The sequence below is a fragment of the Saccopteryx bilineata genome, chromosome 3 (assembly GCF_036850765.1).
Source record: "Saccopteryx bilineata isolate mSacBil1 chromosome 3, mSacBil1_pri_phased_curated, whole genome shotgun sequence".
Lineage (NCBI taxonomy): Eukaryota > Metazoa > Chordata > Mammalia > Chiroptera > Emballonuridae > Saccopteryx > Saccopteryx bilineata.
The window spans coordinates 94,779,131-94,796,060 of NC_089492.1; the positions used below are offsets into that span (position 1 = coordinate 94,779,131).

General features: G+C 40.6%; 1 long non-coding RNA gene across 1 annotated transcript in view; it reads left to right on the forward strand.

Annotated features, from left to right (window-relative positions):
• Positions 1–1,470: 1,470 nt before the first annotated feature.
• LOC136328634 (uncharacterized) overlaps positions 1,471–16,930 on the forward strand; it is a 39,857-nt gene continuing 24,397 nt past the window's right edge. Inside the window, exon 1 of the long non-coding RNA XR_010730081.1 lies at positions 1,471–1,569. This is a non-coding gene — a long non-coding RNA (uncharacterized lncRNA). The remainder of the gene's footprint in view (positions 1,570–16,930) is intronic.

The following is a 16,930-nucleotide window of genomic DNA, read 5'->3' on the forward strand; positions in this document are numbered from 1 at the left end:
TGTTAACTCTGCTTAACACATTTTTCTGTTTACTAATTTTGATTGACCTCAAATAGGAACTCTGAATTTGTTGATAATTGGCTTCTCATCTTTTTTGACTTCTAAACTTGTTTGGTTTTTCTTGCATAGCCCTTAAAATGCACTTGAGGGCTGCATTTTACCTTCCAAAGTGCAGAGAACAGAAGTCTAAGGATGTCTACAGGCCCAATTATAAAGAATGAGGCAACATCTTTATGGTTCTTTTGCATGAGAAAAACTACAGGCTCTTCTTTGTACAGAATGCTACTGCGTTTGATTCCTCATTTGTCATGCATGGACTTTAACTTGTTGTATTCATTATTCAATCCTCTGTCTATTCATTCATCTGACATTTGCTGATTACCTGCTATGTGCTGATTAGTCTCACCTCCATGGGGTCTTGGCACCTGGCAGTTACAGAGTAACTGGCAGGAGCAAAGAAGCCTGTGCCCACGAAGCAGTGAGAAGGACTCAACTGCTTTGGAAGTGAGGGCCTGGTGGAGCACACAGAGCCCCAACAGGCTGAGTTAACTGATAAGTCAACTTTAATTCTATTGTAATTTTTTTTTTGGTCAAATCATCTTCTGCCAACTCAAAGTACAGTCTTATAACCTATGCCTTGTCTTGATAATGCGTGAGCTTCAATGACATGTCCCAAGGTTCTTTTGCTGCTTGACATGGGGTCTCAGGGATGATCACTAGAATTACTGATTTGTCTTGAATCATGGTTAAGTCATCTTAGAGCAGGGGTCGGGAAACTTTTTGGCTGAGAGAGCCATGAATGCCACATATTTTAAAATGTAATCCTGTGAGAGCCATATAACGACCGTGTACATTACGCATTATCCAATAAAAATTTGGTGTTGTCCCAGAGGACAGCTGTGATTGGCTCCAGCCACCCACAACCATAAACATGAGTGGTAGGAAATGAATGGATTGTAATACATGAGAATGTTTTATATTTTTAACATTATTATTATTTTTTTATTAAAGATTTGTCTGCGAACCAGATGCAGCCATCAAAAGAGCCACATCTGGCTTGCGAGCCACAGGCTCCTGACCCCTGCCCTAGAGTGTTATGATAGTTGACCACCTGTTTCCGAGTGTCCTCTGTATCCATTTCAGAGATCAGAGCTACCCTGGATTCTCATTCTTGGTATGTAGTCTATCTTTCTCTAATTTTTAATGACATGTTCTCTTCCCAAGAGATGGAAACTGGTTTTGGCCAGGATCCTCATTGTTGGTCAAATAAGTTTGTAAAATATGATTTTTATGTTTGCTTGCTTATAGTTTGCATTGGGGGCTGGGCAGCACCAGGTATATGTGGTCTGTGAAATATCAAATTACCTTCCTGCTTGGGAAGGGCCATTGTTTGGATAATGTTTGCTCGAGGAGAGGTTTTTACACCAGAAAGTTTTGAAAAGAGCAAAGAAGAAGGAGAAGAAAGCCATGTTTGCAGAGAGGAGCAGAAGGAGCAGAGAGAATGCAAAGTGGTGAGAGAGGAGCCATGTTTGACAGAGAGAGGGAAGGTGTGCAGATGGAAAACCAGAGGTGAGGAGCTTTGTGAGCTCGGCTGAGACTGGTGAGGCCTTTGATGCTAGGAGAAACTGGAGAAGATTCTCCTGGTTGTAGAACTGGAGAATACATCAGTGGCTTTGGGAGCCCTGAATGGAAAGGGAAGTGCTTTCCCTGTGTGTTTGCTAGTTGGCTAGTGTGAGACTTTAATAAAGGAATGGCCTACAATTTTTTGGCTCCACTGTTTCTTTACTGTCTGCCTGAATTCAACGGGAACCTACATGTGAATGCCCATGATGGCGGCGGCCACTGGTCATACACTCATGAAATACTGAGTGGGTGGATACCGTCCACTCCTTTCTGTTCACCAGGTTCTGACCATGACTGGGGACATCCTGCTACTTCTGTCCTTTAACCTGATGTTTGCCTGCTTTATGTCTGGACATTATTTAATTCCCTTGGTTACCATGCCCTACCTGCTTGTTGGAATTTTTGTTGTCATCCTAACCTCAACCTGTTTCAGCAACTCCACCCTGCTCATGCCTTACTAAAGAATCATGAAATTTGACTGGGAGGATAATCATTGTTACTACTTTTGCTTTACTGTTAGGGAAACTGAAGTTCAGTAGGATTAAGTGACTTGGTCAACTAGATGTATAATACATAAGAGAACCAGGCTTTATTTCATGTACTCTGTCTCTAAATAGTTTGTTCCTTGCTCAAGTCCATGCTATTTACTCTAAAAATCTTCTTTTAATTATTTTTTATTTTTCAATTACAATCAACACACAATATTACAATAGTTTCAAGTGTACAACCCAGTGATTACACATTATATAGCTTACTAAGTGACCATCCCAATAAGCCTCATACCCATCTGACACCATACATTGTTATTAGAATATTATTGACTATATTCCCTATGCTGTACTTTATATCTCCATGACTATTCTGTAACAATAAATTTGTACTTTTTAATCCTGTCACATTTTCACCTATTCCTTTAACCCCCCTTTCTTGGCAATCATCAAAATGTTCTATCTATGAGTCTGATTCTGTTCTGCTTTTTAATTTATTTTGTTTTATAGATTTAATTGTTGATAGATATGTATTTATTGCCATTTCATTGTTTCCATTTTTATTTTTCTCCTTCTCCTTCCTCTTCTTCTTCTTCTTCTTCTTCTTCTTCTTCTTATTCTTATTCTTATTCTTATTCTCTTCTTCACATTTCACGTTATATACAATACTAGTTTGGTAATGATAAACTCCTTTAACTTTTTCTTGCCTAAGAAGCTCTTTATACGTCCTTCAATTCTAAATGATAGCTTTGCTGGGTAGAATAATCTTGGCTGTAAGTTCTTCCTTTTCATCACTTTGAATATTTCTTGCCACTTCCTTCTGGCCTGCAAAGTTCCTGTTGAGAAATCATCTTACAGTCTTATGGGAGTTTCCTTGTAGGTAACCGTTTTTCTATTGCTGCTTTTACTACTCTCTCTTTGTCTTTAACTTTTTGCATTTAAATTGTACTGTGTTTTGGTTTGGGCCTATTTGGGTTCATCTTGTTTGGGACTCTTTGTACTTCCTGGACTTGTTTGTATATTTCCTTCACCAGGTTAGGAAATTTTTTTGTCATTATTTTCAAATAGTTTTTTATTTTTTTATTTTTTGCTCTCTCTTTTCTCCTTATGGCACCTCCATGATACAAGTATTGGTATGCTTGAAGTTGTCCCAGATGTTCTTTACATGATCCTCATTTTTTTGGATTCTTTTTTTTTTTCTATTTTGATTGAGTGGTTTTTGCCCCAGTGCTGGAGCTCAGAAGGAGTGTGCAGGGGCCTTTAAAAGGAGTTGCCTGGGACTGCAGCAGTCCTCTGTCTCCCTCAGCTACAATCCCCATCGGTTTTTACATCCAGGAATTATGAGGACTTGTCTTCTTTGCACTGGAATACTGAGCTGGCAGGCCTGGTGTGGGGCTGGGACCCCTTGTTCCTCAGGGGGAACCTCTGCATCTGAGATATCCCTTTCAATTTTAAACTGCCAAACATGGGTGTGGGATCAACCCTTTCCACATCTCTGCTCCTACAACCCATCTCAATATGGCTTCTCTTTAAATCTCTAGTTTTAGGACTTCCATTTAGCTAGATTTCACAGGACTCTGAATGATGGTTGTTCTGTAGTTTACTTGTAATTTTGATGTGGTTGTGTGAGGATTCAAGTACTGTGTTTACCTATGCCACCATCTTGACTGGGGGTCTTACTCTAAAAATTTTAAGATGTGATAAAAAACAACAACAAAAAAACCCCCCCACCTTAGCTGTGATAAAAAAAGATGAAAATATACAGAAATAAATCTTTTGTTGTCATTATCATTAGCAAATAGGCTCCTACGAGTTTGCAGCAATGTGTTTTTTCAGCATCTATCCAGATCTTTGAAACAGAAAAGCTGCTCCTTCCTGCAGCAGATGCAATTGGCAGGTGGGTGGGAAGTTATGACAATGTCTACAGATGCCAGGTGTGAACCAGTTATGCTTAAAAAAATTTTTGTGGTTATTTAGAAAATAGACCTCCTTTTCCCAAACAGAGAATGATATAAGTGGTGGTTAGATCATTGGGTTATCCCACAAAGGTTTTCTGACTAATAATGTAGCTGAAGTACATATTTCTAGTTCATAAGGTAAGTGAAGTAATGCTTGTGTTATGCCATTGCAACATAACCATCAAGGCCCTGATCAATGAAGTAATGTTTATTTTGAGCTCTTAGAACTGTCACCTGACATTAGTGATGCTATCACTATTGTCTCTAGAGTGTGTCAGGGTGGTTGGGAAATATCTCAAATTTTAATACTCAGGAGTTGGTTTGTCTGATGAGAAAAGTGAGAAGATCTTCCAGAGAGAGGTCAGGTGGCTTAAAAAAAAAGTGCAGATGTGGAGTAGAAAAAGGGCAAGAAAGGAGAAACTCCAGGAACAAGAACAACAACCAAAAGGTGAGAGCAAAGAAGTTGGAAAAAAATCAGTTATCCAAGGATGAGAAATAAAATCTGACAAGAAAATGAGAACAAATAAGAGGACTTAGAGAGTGTAGATTTAGAAGGTTAAGGATTTATAATGTGAGAGACAGAAGATGATTTTGGCAGAAGATAATTTTGAATGGCTTTGGATAGAGCAACCTCAGCTTTAGAGAAATGTATTTAACAAAAAGCTATATAATAAAGCTTATGTCACCTAACCCTAACTAGGTAAAACCAATGGGCTGCCAGGTCAGCCATGGATTCTTACCGAGGGGCGTCAGGAACAACCTAGGAGGACATGAGGGCTAAGGACTGATGGGAAAGGGCCCTGTGGGGAAGCTAAGCCAAGAAAAGTCGGGGAAAAGCAATTCTGCAGAGAATGGCTTTGGTGGAATGTGTACCTCCCTGTTAGTCTTTGCCCTCTTCCCAACATTAGAATGTGAGGAAAACGACTAGAATAGGATTTGGTCCAAGGTAAAGAAAAGGAATTAAATAGTGGCAATTAAGTTGATGGTACTGTTATCTCAAAGATGACATAATGAGTTTCTTTGTTGGTTTGTTTATTTGCAAAAACCTAGATAAGGTCTGGAAATAAAAGAATAGGAAAGGGAGATTGATAGCTCTTTGTCAATAATGTAAAACTGCTATCTCCTTTTTGACCTGGGGCAAACTCTGCATATTATGTAGTCTTTAGGGAAATGTTTCTCTTCTTTAAAAGGGATTTAAGTGAATTTATTTTGGGAAAGTAGAGTGTGCTTATTGTTTAGATAAAAATCCAAATGTTGTTGCCCATTGAACAACTCTGACATTAGGGGAAGATGTGCTGTGAACTATTATGTCTCAGGGATTGTCCTAATTGGAGGATTTGGAGGTGGAGGATCATATTTTAGGATAAGACCAATCCCCTTAAGTGGAAGGATAAAGTTTCCTAGGGGAAGGTTGAGATTTGAAGCACAATGGATTGAAGAATGTTCTTTTTTTCTGAGGAGGGACAGGGCAGTAAGGTTAAGAACCAGGGGACCCAATGACAGGATCTATCCACTGCTCCACCACCTAGTCAGGTGCAATGACAGGATCTATGTGAAACATTTAACTTGCTCTTCAGTTTTTTTTATAAACCCTGGAAACAGTGATGCTTAAGGTCATTGTTAATATTAAAATGATAATTATCTTTATCTCCAAATCCTTTGTCAAGTACTATAGCCTAGTGTTGTTGATAGAATGTAGTGAATTTAAGAGATGTGATAATAGAGGGCAATGTTACATTCTGCTGAGGTCACTATGACAGCACAAGAGTTCTAGGGATGGGAAAGTACCTTTGGAAATCTAAATGAAGAAATAGCAGTGAGTAGCCAGAGGCAGAGGTGGCACTGGCAGAAGCAAGCCATGGTGCTGGACAGTTTCAAGAGCAGATGAAAATTGGAGAGAACTTCAATGAAGAAAGTGTCCATTGGGATTACATAATCAAAGAACGGAGACTTTTTTCATCTACTCTCCCAATTAAGATGTTGGAAGAGCAGATTTCTCAGGATCCTAGGCAGTTGAGCACATATGTGGCTGAGGCTTTCTCAGAAATGCTATACATGTATTCTAGAAGAGTTGAAGATGGAGAAAGTGGGAGCCAGGGGAAATCCATCAGAGGGACCCTAACAGAAGTCAGTGGGGAAGCCAAGTCAGGAAATCTTTTCACCTCATCGGTCACTATGGTGAAGTGGAAATAAATGCCTGTATAAAGGTGTAGAATTTCAGCAGGAGTAGGAATTGCCATTTTCATTTGTCATTCATGGACATTATTTATTGTGTGTTGCTTCCTATTAATTAAACTTGTATTAAAATAATATTGTGGTGAGAGAGTTGGCAAGAAAAACACTTGTTCTTTATTTCATTACTAGGCAACTTGGGACTATTGGCAGAATATTCCAGCAAAAGCAGTATTTTATGAAACTGATTACCTGGAGACCTTGTGGAAGGATTTATTGTGGTGGGTGTTACACTTAGATGAGGAATTTTTCAGTAGCTGTGGAAGTCTCAAAGGATTTGATATGAGATACCTGAAGAAGCAAGAGTTAATAGTTTTGCATGTGGGAAGAGGAAACAGAGCCTGAGATAGTGTTGTCACTGCGGAGTTAGAAGAAGGTTTTGGCAATACTTCCAATGATATCATGTAATTAAGAAGGAGGTTAGGTGAGGGGAAAGACTGGGAATTGGCCTTAATTTTTATTCCATTTGAAATGTTGATTTAAGTTTCTGCTGGGTTTGCTCCATCTATTCCACTGGCCTGAGAAAACGAAGTGATTTAGCTTCACACATGAGTTCAACTCCATCAAAATCTCCTCTTCTTGGAGAGGAGGACAGGACCCTAATCCAGTCTTAAAGACCCCATATCTAGGATGATTCTTTGCTTTGAGGAGCTTGTCCTCACCTCTAACACCCACTACATCACTGTTTAGGTGACTTTTATCTTATACCCTCTCTCTAATCCTACATCTCAGTATGTCTGAAGGACAATGTTATTTGAATGTCTTTATATATTGCATTTAATTTATTAAGTAAATTCATGTAGTTTTCTTCTAATAGTCACCTTTCATAGTGTGTGTGTATGTTTTTTTTTTTTTTATTTAGTATCAAGAGAACTACTTGGCTTTTTCTGGTTCCCTGGATAAAAACTTAGCAGCTTTTTGACATCTAAGATCCAATCCTGTATCAGTTATTTTGCACAAGGCAGAGTTTTAGTTCAGAAGGCAGTGCTGAGTGAAACTGAATTTGAGGCATTTCAAGAAGTTATATCTAAACAGCAGAGGTCAAGAATGCTAGATAAATAGGTTATAAATATTTAGCAGGTGTTCTATTGTTGAACGAGTAAATGAATGCCTACATGCCTGAAAGCCTCTAGGACTTGGTAAATCCATTTTCAGTGGAAATTATTCTGGTGCATCAAATATTTATTAAGCACCTAATATGTTCCTGTCATTTTGCTAGACCCACAGATGGAAATGTTAAAAAAGAAAAAAAGTAAAAAATTCAGAGTCTTTGACCTCTAGGAAAAGACAGGGAAAGATATATACACTCACACACACACACACACACACACACACACTCTCTCTCTCATGGTTAGTACAAACCAAGCAGAGGATGCTGGGAGAGCATAGGGTGATTACTGAGCTAGGAATAATTATTTAGGAAATGGCGGCTCCTGGCTAAGTGAGCAACCAATCAAAGCTTACTGTGTGAGAGACAAGCAGACAAAGAATGGGGCAAAGTTAGGAAGGGAGTTTCAGCAAGAGGGGCTATGCAAAGAAGAACACAAGAGTGTTTTAGAATGGATAGTATAGTGAGGGACCAATTGTTTAAGGCATCAAGTGAGAGGCAGTGGTTTGGGAGAGATAAGAATAGATAGATATGCTTGACCGGTGGTGGCGCAGTGGATAAAGCATCGACCTTGAATGCTGAGGTCGCTGATTCAAAACTCTGGGCTTGCCTGGTCAAGGCACATATGGGAGTTGATGCTTCCTGCTCCTCCCTCCCCCCTTCTCTCTCTCTCTCTCTCTCTCTCTCTCTCTCTCTCTCAGTCTCTAAAAATTAATAAAAGAAAAATTAAAAAAAAAAGAATAGATAGATAGCAACAGATGAAAGAGGGCCTGCATTCCCTGAAAGGGAGCTCAGCCAGGCTTGGGAGAGTTACAGAACCAATCCAGGCAAAGGAATTACATGTGGGCTCTGTGTTGGAGTGGTCTCTCTGACAGCCAGGTGGAGGATGGACTTCCTGATTGAATTAAAAGCAGAAAAAGAGTATGTATAACTAAACAGGAGATAACTGAGGCCTTGAACTATACTTTAATAATAGAAACATAGGAGAAGAAATGTGTTAGAGAACTATTTTGCAGGACATTTGGGCAAGGCTTGGTGAGTGATAGAATTTGGGAGAAAAAAGAGAAAAATGACTCTAGGTCGACCCTCAGATTCTTGGTTTGGGTGAGTAAGTAATTTCTGTGTCATTGTCTTATGGAAGCAAGGAATTGAATGAATAATGTAAGGACAATGATAATTTCAATTTTGTCCTTACTGACTTTGAGTACCCATTGGGATATTCAAGGGGATGTAAGAATTCCTTCAACTAGAGGAGGGTGCTTGAGAGAGCCATGTACGGAAGGGAGAGTCTAGTTCAGGGGTCCCCAAACTTTTTACGCAGGGGGCCAGTTCACTGTTCCTCAGATCATTGGAGGGCTGGACTATAAAAAAAAACACAACTATGAACAAATCCCTATGCACACTGCATATATCTTATTTTAAAGTAAAAAACCAAAATGGGAACAAATACAATATTTAAAATAAAGAACAAGTAAATTTAAATCAACAAACTGACCAGTATTTCAATGGGAACTATGGGCCTGCTTTTGGCTAATGATGGTCAATGGCCGGTTCCATATTTGTCTCTGCTAGCCGTAACAAGTGATATGATGTGCTTCCAGAGCCATGACGCATGCGTCCTACGTCACCGAAAGTAGTACTGTACATGAGCGATGCCAAGCTTTGTGGTGCTGCCACATACAGTACTCCAGTTAGGAAGGGAGTTTCAGCAAGAGGGGCTATGCAAAGAAGAACACAAGGAGTGTTTTAGCATGGAGAGTAGTGAGGGACCAATTGTTTAAGGCATCAAGTGAGAGGCAGTGGTTTGGGAGAGATAAGAATAGAGAGATAGATAGCAACAGATGGAAGAGGGCCTGCATTCCCTGAAAGGGAGCTCAGCCAGGCTCGGGAGAGTCACGGAACCAGTACAGGCAGAGGAATTACATGTCAGCTCTGTGTTGGAGTGGTCTCTCTGACCACCAATGAAAGAGGTGCCCCTTCCAGAAGTGCAGCGGGACGGATAAATGGCCTCAGGGGGCCTCATGTGGCCCGCAGGCCATAGTTTGGGGACCCCTGGTCTAGTTCCAGTTAAGAGCAAGAAGTGGAGGGAGAATCTCTAAAAAAGTTGAAGAAATAGGATGGTTGAATTATCATGGAAATGAAGTTCAAAAGGGCACAATTGATAGCTATGAGGCAGGAGGAGTAAGAAATGGTTAGGCAGTTGCAGGAGGCTTCAAGTCCTATGAGATGATGCGTGGGAGGGTCAGGGGAACATTGGTGACATTTCTGGTTACTAAATTAAATTCTTGGGTGTAGTTTTGACTTGTGGTTGGGGTCCCTTCACACACACACACTGTTGGTCAAATAAGTTTATAAATATGATATATATGATTGCTCGCTTATAGTTTGCATTGAGTTTGAGGGACAGGCTGCCTGTAAACACTCAGGATCGTTATAGCCTAAGGCTTAGTTTTAAAACTAAGCTTTTCCTCACACACTTGACTGCATAATGTGGGGTGGTGCACTCTTATGAGGAATCCCATTATGCCTCAGATAAGTGACTTTGTATCAGAGACTTCCTTATTTGTATATTAGATTAAAGGTTTTGATTTCTACAGTATAAAATGGGGACAGATGGGGGGCTCGCTTTCTCGGTTCCTGCTATCACCATTGCAGGGGCCTCCCTGATCCCTTGCCCTTGTCTTCTCTTGTGGCTTGCCTGTCTTGGTGAGACACCAATAAACAAAATGGCCCATCATCCTCCGACTCTGCCATTTCTTTACCGTCTACCCGAATCCAATGGGAACTTGCATGTGAATGGCTATGATGGTGGCTCCTGGCTACACACAAACGCACACATAAACCCCAACAAACCATTCTCAGACAACTGCAGTGTGTTGGAGAATTTAATTCAGTTTTGAAACTGTCTACTGAGAGATAGCATCATATTCCACAGGTTAAGGGTTTAGTCCTATAGGCCTGCCTCACCCCATCCGCATCGCATCCACACTTAAGATGCAAGATTCAAGCTCAAGTTACCAGAGTTTCTTACAAATAGGCCACAGATTAGAGGTTACAGTGACCCCCACCCAATGGCCAATCTCAAGTCCAGGTTGTTACCTGTACTTCTGACTAACTGGCTGTAAAGCCAGTAGCCATGGCCACCATCACAGCCGCCTGGTCCATGCAGGCTCGCATTTGATTCGGACAGACAGTAATGAAACAACAGAGCCAAGAACTGGTGGGCCATTACCTTTAATCCTAGCTTGCACCTGGTGGGCAAGTAAAAACACAAATTGGGCTCCAAAACCCACTCATTCAGTGCTCACAAAGCTACTGACTTATCCGAGTTTCCTAGAATCAAAGGTTTCTAGCTCACTAGCCTTATTCACCTCTCTGCACAAACTGGCTTCTCCTTCAGCACTCTTCCATCTTGGCTGTCTCTCTTCTCCTCTATGTGGCCTTTCTCTGCTCTCTCCTCTAATGCTAATCTCAGGAACCAAGAGAGCAAGCTCCCGGTCTGCCCCACTTTATAGTATAGAAATCAAAACCTTTAATCCAATATACAAACAAGGAAGTCTCTGATACAAATTTACTTACCTGAGGCATAATGGGATTCCTCATGAGAGTGCACCACCCCACATCAAGAAGGGTGGGAAAGGCTTAGTCTTAAAACTAAGCCTTAGGCTATAATGACCCTGCCTGCTTACAGCCTGTCCCCCACACCCAATGCAAACTATAAACATATACATCATATTTGCAAACTTATTTGACCCACACTGGCAAAAATCAGAAGTTCCTACAATTCCCTCCTTGAGTTCAATTAATTTGCTAAAACAGCTCACAAAACTAAGAGAAACAGATTACTTATCAAGTCACTGGTTTATTGTAAAAAGGAGAGCGAAGTAGAAGAGATGCATAGGGCAAGGTAGGTGGGAAGGGACTCAGAGCTTCCATGCCCTCTTCAGGCATGCCATTCTCCCTGAATCCCCATGTGTTCACCAACCCAGCGTGATGAAATCATTGGCTATTGGTCATTGATTCAAACTTCAGCTCCTCTCCCCTCTCCTGAGGTAGAGTTCTATCCTTCTAATCACGTGGTTGACTCTCCTGGCAACCAGCCCCCATGCTTAGGTGCTTCCAAGTCACCTCATTCACATAACAGAAGACAACTTTATCACTCCCAACACTTGGGAAATTCCAAGACTTTTGGGAGCTGTGAGCCAAGAACTGTGGATGCAGACCAAGTATTTTATAAATCATAATATTGCAGTAACCAAAGATGATATAGCTTTCAGGCGTGGTAGTATTCTCTGGCCTTCAGAATTTCTCCTGAAGGAATTTAGGATTTAAGGCAGGGCATTGTTTGAGTTTGGTCTCAGGCTGCTTCTATCGGGTAATCAACATTGATTGTGATTTTTGGTTTCATGTGACAATGGTATCAATGGAACCTGTGAGTATGGTATAGAAGTGGTGGCCCTTATGAATTCGACAAGCCTTGTGCTAAGTGAAAGCCAAGTTGGCAAAAAATGGCCCCAAGATATCTGTGTGTATGATTTTATCTAAAAGTATACACCAACCAGGAAGTTAGCTATTAGATACTCATTTAATTAATCAGAGCATTTCAAATTTTCTTCTACATTGGTAATGGACATGGTAGGGAAAAACAGAGAAGTCAAGAGAACTTAATGCTAAGAAGTACATAAATTAAACTGAATCAATTCTTGATTTGTTATTCAGAAATAATTTTCTAAGTCATTTGCAGTAGTAAAACGAGTTTCTAGAAGTTTTTCCTCATACACTCCAAATCTCAATAACTTCACAAGCCTTCAGAATTTTTTCCCAAGTGGTTCTGATATGAATATTGCATTTGGGCATTTGACTAACTAAAAATGTCAACAACAGATAAATGCTTTAAAATAGAAAGCCATTTTGGCACAGGACTAATGTGTTTGGAAGATCCAAGTCATAAGGCGTAAAAGGTGAATCTTCTTTAGTGTTCACCACATCTTTCTCCCATACTTAACCTCTCACAATGACTTCCTATAGCCCTCACATCAAAATCTCAGCATTTCTTTCCGTCTTTCAAAGCCTTCAATAATCTGGCTTCATCTTTATCTGTCAAATAGGAATAATAGTTGCCCTATTTATCTCACAGGTTCTTTTTTGGTCAAGACAAAAGAAATAATACACGTGATAGTGATTGGAATGATCTAAATGTTATAGTATATATTTAAAAGGTAGGTCCTTCATGGCTATGCTTTTGCTTTATCCTCCTTCCTTTAGCGCCAGGATTTCTTTTCCCTAAATCCCAGGCTCCCTAATATTTGGTAACTCCCATCTGCCTGCCCAATCTCTATTGATGACCAGCACCACCTCTGGTGAATACTCCCTTTCTATCTTAGACCTCAAAACAATGGTTCTTAAAGATCAGCATATCCTTGCCTTTATAAACTGGCTTGTGTACATCAGACCCATCTTCAACTCCCTCTCCCATTTTTCTGAGTCTAGACTAACAAATCCACAGCCTCCTTAAAAACAAAAACAAAAACAATGATTTCTGTTGGCCTTTCCTGGCCTAGCTTATTTTACTTTCACACAAGTTGTATATTAGAATCCTTCTTTCCTGTGAAACAGCCTTGCTTTGAGGGTACTGGGGATCTGAGTCTAACGGAAAAACTACCTTACCCAAAGCTGCTAGAATACGGTCATCAAGTACTGTGCAGGTGTAAAAGTCTAGACAGATGCAGGGACCAGAGAATGCTATCCAAGTCAATCTTCAAGATAAAGTGAGATAAGACAGATAATAAAAGTTGGAGTATGAAGACTAAACTCGGGATGCCTGATAGATTAAGATGAAGGACAGAGAGTAGACCATCACCTGGAACAGGCATTGTTGGCCTGCTGCTTCTACACATCTGCATGGTGTTTGGGAAGGCTGCTGGCCTCATTCAACAGGCCAGGGATGGAGCAGACATCCTGGTTTGAGAGTCCCTCTCCTTTACTCAGAAAAACCTTCACTGACTCCCACTGTCTATAGAGAAAGTCCAGACTCTTTAACCTGGTATAACCACTGTTTTCCAGGCTCACCAGCTTGGGGACTAAACTGGTCACATTTCCTTAAATGATCAATTATGATGGCATGCTTAACAGCAGACATTTTTGCTTGTTCTTAGGTTCTCCCATTAAAATAGAGGCTTAAAAGTAGAACTGCTTGCTCTTGGGACCTAAGTTTGAAACTGACAAGGTGTCACTTCTATCACATTTTTTCTTCTTTTGTGACAGAGACAGAGTCAGAGAGAGGGACAGATAGAGACAGACAGACTGGAAGGGAGAGAGATGAGAAGCATCAGTTCTTTGTTGCAGCACCTTAGTTGTTTATTGAGTACTGTCTCATATGTGCCTTGACCAGGGAGCTACAGCAGAGCGAGTGACCTTGTGCTCAAGCCAGCAACCTTGGGCTCAAGCCAGTGACATTTGGGCTCAAGCCAACAACCCCATGCTCAAGCTTATGAGCCCAAGCTCAAGCTGGATGAGACTGTGCTTCAGCCGGTGACCTTGGGGTTTCTAACCTGGGTCCTCTGCATCCCCATCTGACACTTTATCCACTGCGCCACCACCTGGTCAGGTCCATCACATTCTATTGATCAAAGTGAGTCACAAGGCCAGCCCAGCTTAAGGAAGTTGGGGAGAGTTCACCTTTTGATGGAAGTGGTGGCATGCATAAGGGACTGCAAGAAATTGTTGCACCCATGTTTACAGACAAACTACAAAGAGAAGAAGAAAGGCAATCTTTATTTAGTGCCTTGACTGAGGTACCAGTAGCTACATAAAATGTAGATATCTAGACAAGTGTCTATCTTGAAGGCAAAGGTAGCTGTCCAAGATTATTAAGGAGGCAAATAAACTGAAATATTTGCTCAGATTACCAATAAGGCTGCTATGCATGCTTTATCACCTTAAAAGTCTCTGAATCAAGAAGTGTCACTATTGTCTGCACCCAGTAGAGTTTTTCCAGATATTAGCTCTGAGAGCAAGAAAATAATAAGATATTCAGCTACTGCAATTTTTCTTTAGAGATTACTGGGCTTTTAAATGAAAACAGTAAATTTTCCTTTTCTGCAGTTTTGAGAAACCCTCAAACCATTTATGTAACGTAATTCAGAAGTTATAGGACAGTTTACAATGAAACATTTTTATGAGCAATCAAATGCAGCAGCCGAACGATTTTTCCCTTTTCAGCTTTAAAATGCTAAGACTTTTCAGCCACACTGTGATCCAAGGAGGAAAAGGAACCCAGAGGAAAGAGTAGGAAGGCTTGGGCGCATTTGCAAACTCTGCTCCTCACTAGCTTGTGGCCGGGGCCGGTCACCCAGCGGCTCACTGCCTCTGCTTATTCATTTTCCATTGGGAGAAATAAATTGGGTTGTGCCGACCTGGCCCTTATGAACACTGGGCAGTGCTCTGAATGTTATTTTATCTCAGTAAATGAATAGCTAGGTCCATAATAATAAAATATCTATGTTGAATATTATTGGTTTCTTTGTAGAGGTATTGTTATTTTTATTATTATTATATCCAAAAGTCATATATGAATGTTAGCTAATTATAAACAGTTTAGACATATATAAGGCAAACAAATCAAACCTATTTACATCCCAATTTTCACCTATCTCTCTCCTCGGAGGTAACCACATTTGTGCTTGGTGTGTATCCTTTCCATTTCATACTTTAAAAATATACACAACACTCAGCCAACATCATACTCAGTGGGCAAAAACTACAAGGGTTTCCCTTAAGATTGGGAACAAGACAGCCAATGAGGTAATCTGTCACGTGGGCCCTCTCTACCCTTGCTCCTCCCCCCAATGGAAAGAAGAGACAATCTTCATGATAAAAACCCTTCTCTGTTCTCTTGCCCCCCACCAAAGGGAAGATCACCAAGCCACCAAATAATCCTTTATTTTTTATTGTTAATAGCACCTTGCCCCACCCTTCTTCCTACAAAAACCTTCCTTTTGTACAAACCCTCACAGGCCCTGCTAGTTGCTAGACAGGATGCTGCCTGATTCATGAATCATTTAATAAAGCCAGTTAGATCATAAATAAGAATATATTTTTAATTTATTGTTGTGTATGCATCTTCATAATCTTTAAAAACAAAACTGGGAGACATAAAAGAACTTATCAAATGTTGGTGACTTCTGCTTCCCCCTTCCTTCCCTTGACTGTTTTGTTTTTTCTAAACAAACCCTCAAGCGGATAGCAGCAAACAACCCTTCCCTCCACTTCCTTGCCCTCAGTATTTTTCTGGGTCATTCCAAGTTCAGAGAGTGACTTTTACCTCAGATAACGCCCTTCTGATTCCCAAATCTAAATCTACCTTTGAATTCCTCCAACATTCTTTCAGCGTTACCTCAGGGAAAATCTTCCCTCTTTGGCTCCTGCTGAATCTACTCACTCTGTTAAAAAATATTGGCCCTCTGTCTGACTCAGGTGATAAATCTGAATCAATGAAAATGTCTGTTTGCTAATTTACCTTTCATGCTAACGTGTGTTTCTCTTGTGCCTGCTCTGTGCCAGACACCACGGACCACCGGTTGTGGGAGCATGTGTCAGGGGCCCGACCCAGGTTAGGGATCAGGGAAGGCTTCCCCAAGGAAGTGCTGACCTGAATTCCGAGAAGGGAGGAGGCAATCAGTGTGTACTTGTGATGTGGTCGAAGGACAGGTCTGATGAGATTTGTATTTTAATACAATAATTCTGACTTCAGAAAAAAAAACAAAAACAAAAACAAAAAACAAGTTGAAGGGGTGCAAACATGTTACAGGTGAGATAGGCTACTAAGTAAGGTGACCAACTTTTTACGATGAAAAGGAGGACAAAAATAAATTGAAAAAAACAATATCGTAAATAAAAGAAACATTTTATTCATTGCAACAATAATAAACTGTACTATGATAAATGCATTATAAAAACATTTATAATATTTTATATTGTAATTATGCTTAGATGCCTATTAATTTTTAATAATAATTTTAAGAAAAAAGTACTCATTTAGTAAAACTAAATATCAAACAAAACCACTAATTTGGAGTGATATACGGGTGTATTTATCATTTTCTAATTAAAAAATGTCTGTTTTATGCAACTATTTAATCAAAATGCGTTATTAATAGATATGGTTTGAGGTTAGATTTCCATTTTAAAACTTGAACTTTGAGCCCTGGCCAGTTGGCTCAGTGGTAGATGGTCGGCCTGGCGTGCAGGAGTCCTGGGTTCAATTCCCGGCCAGGGCACACAGGAGAGGCGCCCATCTGCTTCTTTACTCCCCCCTTCTTCCTCTCTGTCTCTCTCTTCCCCTCCCGCAGCCAAGGCTCCATTGGAGCCAAGATGGCCTGGGCGCTGAGGATGGCTCTGTGGCCTCTGCTTCAGGCGCTAGGATGGCTCTGGATGCAACAGAGTGACTCCCCAGAGGGGCAGAGCATTGCCCCCTGGTGGGCATGCCGGGTGGATCCCAGTCAGGAGCATGCGGGGGTCTG